At 48.1% G+C, this 8,526-nt stretch overlaps 1 long non-coding RNA gene across 1 annotated transcript; it reads left to right on the top strand.

Moving 5' to 3' along the window:
• Positions 1–1,557: 1,557 nt before the first annotated feature.
• Positions 1,558–5,473, top strand: LOC135181119 (uncharacterized). Its single transcript, XR_010304733.1, has 3 exons — positions 1,558–1,698; positions 4,828–4,898; positions 5,030–5,473. It is a non-coding gene; the product is annotated as an uncharacterized LOC135181119 (long non-coding RNA).
• The last annotated feature ends 3,053 nt before the right edge of the window (positions 5,474–8,526 follow it).

Below are 8,526 nucleotides of genomic sequence, written 5' to 3'. Positions count from 1 at the left end.
GTTCTGTGATTCAATGAATTTCCATCTCCTCAGTCCACTGCCATCAGATACTGTCTGGAACAAAGCTCTCTCTCTCTCTCTCTCAGATTCAATCTCCACCAAAATGAAAAAGAGAAAATCACAAATGAGAAAGAGCACCACAGCCAATCCTGTGGGTCCCACTCTCACAAGGTCTGCAAGTTATTTTGCTTCATGGAGTAAAGCTGAGGCAGGGGCAGGTGCTGTCCCCCTCCCTCTCTCCCTGCCCTAAGAGATGCTCATAAAAGCAGGCCTCCGTTCAGGGACACTGTGGTGTCAGTGTTAATCACAGCTTTGGCTGAAACACATTTTCATCCTAACAGTGTTTTCCAACACTGAAACGTCCCTGTTTCAATCAGTGCACTTAAATTTCAATCAACACCTTCAGCCTCCAGGCAGCAGGTGGAGTTACTGTTGCTAACTCCTACTACTGGTGGAGATGCTGTGCCCTGAGTGCAATCAGCATTAATTATTCACTGTAATGAGAACACCTCGAAATCCTTTGTGCTCATCTGAGTTTTCTCTCGTGCAGTCAGCAAACTGAGAGTGCAGGAAGGCAAGAAGACTTCTCTGTCGATGCCACCTCTGCCTCTGCACAAAGCGCTGAGCCAGGGAGGACACCACAGGTGGAAGAACTTTAGGACAGGAATGAATTTATTTAACGAGGCCAAGGGCAAGGTCCTGCACCTGGGTCAGAGCAATCCCAAGAACAAATCCAGGCTGGGGGAAAAGTGCCTTGAGCGCAGCCTGCAGGAGAAGGCCTTGGGGGTGTCAGTTGGTGCCAGAGTGCCCAGGAGCCAACACTGGTGACTGGCAGCCCAGAGCCAGCTGTGTGCTGGCTGCAGCCAGAGCAGGGAGAAGCAGCAGCACAGGGAGGGGATTCTGCCCCTCTGCTCTGCTCAGCCCTCACCTGCAGCACTGCCTCCAGCTCTGGGGTTTGCAGCACAAGAGGGACTTGGAGGTGCTGGAGCTGGTCCAGAGGAGGCCTTGAGGATGCTCAGAGGGCTGGAGGAGCTCCTCTGTGGGGACGGGCTGGGAGAGCTGGGGCTGTTCAGCCTGGAGAAGGCTCCAGTGTGACCCTACAGCAGCCTTGCAGTGCCTGAAGCAGGCCTACAAGAAAGCTGGGAGGGGATTTTTTGCAAGGGATGGGAGTGATAGAAAACAAGGGGATTGAAGCTGGAAGAGGGGAGACTGAGAGTGGAGATGAGGGAGAAGTTGTTGCCAGCGAGAGTGGTGAGAGACTGGAAGGGGGTGCCCAGGGAGGTTGTGAATGTCCTCTCCATGGAGGTGTGCAACATCTGTAGCCACCTGGGCTAGTGGGAGGTGTCCCTGCCCACAGCAGGGGTGTTGGAACTGGATGATCTTCAAAGTCCCTTCCAACCCAACCCATTCTAGGATCCTGTGAATCTATGAACTCCTTTTCCTTTCAAAGCTTAGGACAATTATTACACTTTCTTGTACTGCCTGTGAAAAGCTTTGCAATTTCTCTCTTCAGCTCTCTGAACACTTCTCACTCCTGCTCATCCTCTTTTAACAGCTTTGTATGGAGCCTCACCTGCTACAGTCCCCCCAAGAAAGAGCTGTAACTTGTGCAGCAAAGGAAGAGCTGGAAAACACCGAACCCAAAGCCCTTAGGCAGCACACATTTACAAATGGAACTGAGCCACTGTCCATGAATTGGTGAGTTAAAAGGACTGCACAACGAATCAGTGGAGGTTCTTTACAGCCAGAAACGCTCTGTCATGTAATGCAGGCTGTCAGGAAAGCCCTGCAATCAAGAACAAGCAGATGTATGTGCCCAGACTGTGCCGAAGGAGAGGAAGAGGAGAGGAGGGCAGAGGAAGCCTCTTTTAATTCAGACTGTCCCAGTTCTTCTCCATTACTCAGGCAGTCTTGCCACTGGAAAGATTCCTATGGTGGAGTCCCTTGTTCTCCTCTTTACCACTCATCAACCTGACCTTACAAATGCAGAATGAGCTGCCCTGGGTCAATTTCCGAGCTGGCAAATTCCCCCACTGTTATATATCCACCACTCAGTTTCCTCTTTCTGGTAAGAAAAGAAATGACTGATTTTTGTAGACAGAACAATTTGTTGAGGTCATCCTGCAACACCCTAAAACTTCAGTCTCCTTCCTGTCCAGGGAGGCAGCAGAGCTGGGCACGCAGCCTCACCTCACAGCCACTCAAGCTCAAGAGCCTCTGGCTCAGTGTCAGCGCCCCTCTATTCGCCAGTTTAAGCACCCATCTCAGCTGCAGAGAAGAGCATTGACCCTAGCTCCCTTGTCATGGGGACAGCGACCTCCAAGAGAGGTGGGAGATGAAGCGGAGCAACAAGCAGTCGCCAGTGCCTGAAGCTGCCTGAGCCGTTTTCAGCTGAGCTTGAAAATGGAAGTGACTTGCTGCAGCCTGCATCAGGAAACTTGTGCCGCTGCTTCTCCACTCTTACTCAGCTGCAAACCAGGGCAGCTGAATCAAGCCTGACAAACCTGGCTGAGGAATGCACCCACAGAAGCCCAAAGCTCCAGCCAGGCCTGTGCTCTGTTGAGGACAGAAGGCACTTACATTTTCTGCTGCAGTCTGGCTGCAGACGCCCGCAAGCTGCGGCTCTGGTTCACCCCACTTACGTTTGACTCTCTGTGCTCAGAGATATGGACTCTGTAAAGCTTTTTTTATTGGAGGCAAACTCTTCACATCTTGCCTCACTTTAAACCAAAGAAGCCATAGATAACCAAGCAACCCTCACTTACAAAGGTAGCCCAATACACCTGCAATCAGCTTAACACACTGGACGTTTCTGCAAGTAAAACTCCCCTAAGTCCAAGCCTGCTTTTTGCTCTTGGGAAAAGTTTCAGTGGAGGCTTCCTTTGACTGTGTTTCCTTCCTTTTGCAGAGAGTGTTTTGTCTTTCAGATAATGATCCATTTTTCTATGCAAGCCTGGATGGCAACACCAAACTCTTAAAAGGGCTGGATTTATCTAGAAGGTTCTGAAATCACAGAAGCATAGAACCGATCTAGAAGGTTCTGAAATCACAGAGTCACAGAATCAACCAGGTTGGAAGAGACCTCGAAGATCATCCAGCCCAACCTAGCACCCAGCCCTAGCCAGTCGTCTAGACCATGGCACTAAATGCCTCAGCCAGTCTTTTCTTGAACACCTCCAGGGATGGCGACTCCACCACCTCCCTGGGCAGCCCATTCCAGTGCCAATCACTCTCTCTGCCAGCAACTTCCTAACAACATCCAGCCTGAACCTGCCCTGCCACAGCTTGAGGCTGGGTCCCCTTCTTCTGTTGCTGCTTGCCTGGGAGAAGAGACCAACCCCACCTGGCTACAGCCTCCCTGCAGGCAGCTGCAGGCAGCAATGAGCTCTGCCCTGAGCCTCCTCTGCTGCAGGCTGCACATCCCCAGCTCCCTCAGCCTCTCCTCCTAGTGTTTGTGTTCCAGGCCTTTCACCAGCTCCATCACCCTGAATTAAACACAGCAAGATAAATCTCATACTAAACCCAAGTGCTTTCCTTTGCATTTTGCCCCCTCTTACTCTTCTGTCATGGCCAGAGTTATGCACAGCACTATGATCAAATCTGAACTTCTGCTTTTAAACTTAGGTCAGGCCAAGGCAGTTCAAAATGGAATTAAATTGAAAAGCAGTGCCTCTAAGTCTCCCTCACTGTAAATGTCTGACATGTTCAACACTGAAATGTGAGCATATTTTAAAGCAGGTTCGAATTACACGTTGAATATAAGACTCACTCCTGTTCAAAACAGGTTAGAATTACATATTGAATACTAATATAAGATTCACTCCTGTTTAAAACAGGTTAAGACTACATGTTGAACGCTAACCATAAGAGTCACTCCTGTTTACAACAGGTTAAGATTACATGTTGAGTATCAATATAAGATTCACTCCTGTTTAAAACATGTTAAGGCTATATATTCAATACTAACATAATATTCACTCCTGTTTAAAACAGGTTAAGACTACATGTTGAATGCTAACATAAGATTCACTCCTGTTTAAAGCAGGTTAAGACTACATGTTGAATGCTAACCATAAGAGTCACTCCTGTTTACAACAGGTTAAGATTACATATTGAATATCAATATAAGATTCACTCCTGTTTAAAACATGTTAAGGCTATATATTGAATGCAACCATAATATTCACTCCTGTTTAAAACAGGTTAAGGCTATATATTGAATACAACCATAATATTCACTCCTGTTTAAAACAGGTTAAGACTACATGTTGAATGCTAACATAAGATTCACTCCTGTTTAAAACAGGTTAAGGCTACATGTTGAATGCTAACATAATATTCACTCCTGTTTAAAACAGGTTAAGACTACATGTTGAATGCTAACATAAGATTCACTCCTGTTTAAAACAGGTTAAGACTACATGTTGAATGCTAACATAAGATTCACTCCTGTTTAAAACAGGTTAAGACTACATGTTGAATGCTAACATAAGATTCACTCCTGTTTAAAGCAGGTTAAGACTACATGTTGAATGCCAACATAAGATTCACTCCTGTTTAAAACAGGTTAAGATTACATGTTGAATACCAATACAGGATTCTCTCCTGTTTAAAACAGGTTAAGATTACATGTTGAACGCTAACATAAGATTCACTCCTGTTTAAAACAGGTTAAGATTACATGTTGAATACCAATACAGGATTCTCTCCTGTTTAAAACAGGTTAAGATTACATGTTGAACGCTAAACATAAGATTCACTCCTGTTTAAAACAGGTTAGGGCTACATATTGAATACTAATATAAAATTAATTACTGTTTAAAACAGGTTAAGAATACTTAAAAAGCTCAAAGTCATATAGAAAGGGAAGAAAAGGAAGTTAAAAGCAGTACTGTAAGGTAAGACACTGCCAAATGTGATCAGAGACAAGAGGCTCGGAAGGAATTAAAGCCTCCTTAATAAAGGAAATCTTTCTAAAACGTTTTGGATTGGGACCCTAAAGTCAGGCATATCCCTTCTCTCCCAACAGGCAAAGAGGATATGGAATAAGGATAATGCTTATCTGCTACAGAGACACTGCCTGCTACTGGAATCAGAACCAGCAGCTGAAGCTCCGCATTGTTCTCACCCTTCTGAAGTAAACTGCCTAGCTCAACTTCTGGGAGGAGGAAAGAAGAAACCCGCCCAAGGGGTACCTGCACAGAAACTCTAAGCTACACACAGAGGGCTCTCCACCCCACCTAGGCACTGCCTGGCTACCAAGCCGTCCAGCAGAAAACTCTGTATGCAACCTGCCTGGCAGCTGGCAGCAGGGACGCACTAAGCAGGTGAAGCGTTCAGCAAGGGCAGATCTCTTTCCAAAGCCACAGCGCTTGGCTGCAGTTGTGAGGTGCAGAGAGCAGCCGGGGGTTGCTGGTGTGCAAGCACAGCAGGCTCAGCGGGCACACGGCCCCGGGCAGCACCTGCGCCTCCCTCAGGCAACCTGCTCTGCTGCTGCAGTCTGCCCCTCAGTTCCTTGCACAAGGAATAAACATTAGCGCCCTGCAAAAGGAATAAACATTAGCGCCCTGCAGGGCACCCCAAACGACACTGAGACTTGAGGCTGTGCTTCTGAAATAGCTCAGCTCGGTAAGAATCAACTTCCCCCGCACAGGCAGAGAAGCTTAAGGCTGAAACCAGCAAAACAAGACACGTGCAGCTGCGTGAGGCACACCAAGTGCCCAAGACAGGTGACAGAGGCAACAGGGTCGTTGTGGCCAGCAGCCTTCAAGCACCTGGGCCAGCTCTGAACTGGTCCCACTTAGCGCCCAGTGTTGATACTTTCCATTTCACAAAGAAAAAGGGCAAGCCAATCTGCGTGACATTCTACCAGTGAGGCCTGTTCTGATTAGCAAAGAGCCTAGGCCGTGATGGACACTGCTGCTGCTGCTTCAGACGAGCACAAGCCAGGCTGGTGTAGCCTAGCAACCCCCATACAAAAGTGAGTCTCCAAAGGGGGACTGTCAGGGCAGCAGCACCACACACGCACCGAGTTGCGTTTGTCATTCCGCAGCCCCTTTCTCCCACCTGCACTGAACCCCTGTGCTTGGGCAGGCAGTGTCACACACACAGCAAGAGCTCCTCTTCCAGCAGAGAAATAGATGCAAATACTAAAAAACAAAACAAAACAAAACAATGAAACAGAAATAAGAAGGCAGCAACTTTGCCACGCTAGGATCACAGGCCCACAGGATGTCTGGGGTTGGAAGGGACCCAAAGAGATCATCCAGTCCAACCCCCCTGCCAGAGCAGGACAATCCTATCTGACACACATCACACAGGAACACATCCAGACAGGCCTGGAAAGGCTCCAGAGAAGGAGACTCCACAGCCTCTCTGGGCAGCCTGTGCCAGGGCTCTGGGACCCTTACACTCAAGAAGCTCCCCCTTGTGTTGAGGCAGAACTTCTTTTGCTGCAATTTACACCCACTGCTGCTTGTCCTATCCCAGACAGCAGTGAGCAGAGCCTGTCCCCCACTCCTGGCAGCCCTCAGATACTTAGAAACATTTGCCAAATCCCCTCTCAGCCTTCTCTTCTCCAGCCTAAGCAGCCCCAGGGCCCTCAGCCTCTCCTCATCAGCCATGCCCTCCAGTCCCCTCATTGCCCTCTGCTGGACCCTCTCCAGCAGATCCCTGTCCCTCTGCAACTGGGGAGCCCAAGACTGAACACAGTATTCAAGATGAGGTCTCAGCAGGGCAGAGTAGGGGGGGAGGGCTAGGAATAGGCAGTGGAAACAGCAGTATTTGTACAGCTCTAGTGCAGTTCAATTCCCAGCTAAACGGGAGGCAAAGAAAATCCACCCAGCATCTCCTATACTGCTGATGGTAATGTATGTCCTTGTTGCCTGGATACCTCTAGTGAATTACTGAGTGAGGGTGCCAGGCTTTTTCCTAGCCAGTATTAAATAATAAAAATAACAAACACCCCCCCCCCTCAAAAAAGAGAAATCTCCCAACCTCCAGCTCCATAAGAAGCAGAAGATGCAGATGGAGGCCTCCTGCAGCCCTGCCAGCCGGGCGCCGGCAAGAGACAGCTGGAGCCCTGCGAATGTTAAATCTTGTAGGTTGCCCTGGCACGTTATGAACTGGATCTTGGACAATTCATCACCCAAGTTGCAGAAAAACAGTTCAAGAACTCAGGAATAATGAATTCTGTCATTTCCAATAGAAGTGTGAAGGGAGAATTATGAATGAACCTTTTAAAAACACGTATGTGGAGGGAGATTGCCCTTCTACAAAATGAAAGCAGCAGGCTTCCATTTAAATGGCCCAATCCTAGAGGCAAGACCTTTCATTTTCAATTAACTTAAATTGACGATTGAGGCAGCTTTGAAAATGTTGTTGGGGCCCTTTCAGGTTGATAGATCTCAGCTCTGGCACCGCAGGCAGCGTGCCCACCTGATTTTTAGGGTGTGCAGCTACAACAACGAACATTTGGAAATTAAAGATCTTCTGATTCCAGTCCAAAGCTGTTGCAAGACACTAAAAAAAATAATCTGTTAGAAATGCCTTTTTTTTCCTGTATTTTATCATCATATAGGACAAGGAGCAATGGATGGAAGCTGCAGCACAGGAGGTTCCAGATCAACACAGAGAAATTCTTGACTGTAGGGGTCCCAGAGCCCTGGCACAGTGGAGTGTCCTTCTGTGGAGCCTTTCCAGACCTGTCTGGATGTGTTCCTGTGTGACCTTAGCTAGATTGTGTGGTCCTGCTCTGGCAGGGGGGTTGGACTGGATGATCTCCTTGGGTCCCTTCCAACCCCTAATATCCTGTGATCCTCTGTGATCCAAACCTACAAGGCTGTTTGCAGCCTTTTGAACTACATCCAGTCATAGGATCATTTTGGTCGGAAAAGACCCTTAAGATCACGGATCCCAACCATTCTCTAACTCTCTATACATGATCACATACCACAGGTAGCAATTTACCACAGGAACAAAACCTTTCCTTATAGCTTAAAGCAGTCTCCATTACGAGTCCATGCTGCAACACAATTAGAATCATAAAATCAACCAGGTAGCTGGGATTGGAGCAGAAAATGAGGTGATCTCCACTGCCACAGGCCACTGAAGCATGTGATTTTTGTCCTCCTTAATTCATACAACCATAGAATCAAGCAGGCTGGAAGAGAGCTCCAAGCTCAGCCAGCCCAACCTAGCACCCAGCCCTGCCCAACCAACCAGACCATGGCACTAAGTGCCCCAGCCAGGCTTGGCTCCAACACCTCCAGCCACGGCCACTCCACCACCTCCCTGGGCAGCCCATTCCAATGCCAATCACTCTCTCTGCCAACAACTTCCTCCCTCTCTCTGCCAACAACTTCCTCCTAACATCCAGCCTAGACCTGCCCTGGCACAGCTTGAGACTGTGTCCCCTTGTTCTGTTGCTGATTGCCTGGCAGAAGAGACCAACTTCCACCCACATGACACAACACAGGGAAATCAAACTGATTTTCAAGCTTAAGATTCACTGTTAAAGACAGAAAA

Source organism: Pogoniulus pusillus, chromosome 14 (assembly GCF_015220805.1).
Source record: "Pogoniulus pusillus isolate bPogPus1 chromosome 14, bPogPus1.pri, whole genome shotgun sequence".
NCBI lineage: Eukaryota > Metazoa > Chordata > Aves > Piciformes > Lybiidae > Pogoniulus > Pogoniulus pusillus.
The sequence above is the reverse complement of the archived record's forward strand: the minus strand, read 5'-3'. Positions and strand labels throughout refer to the sequence as shown.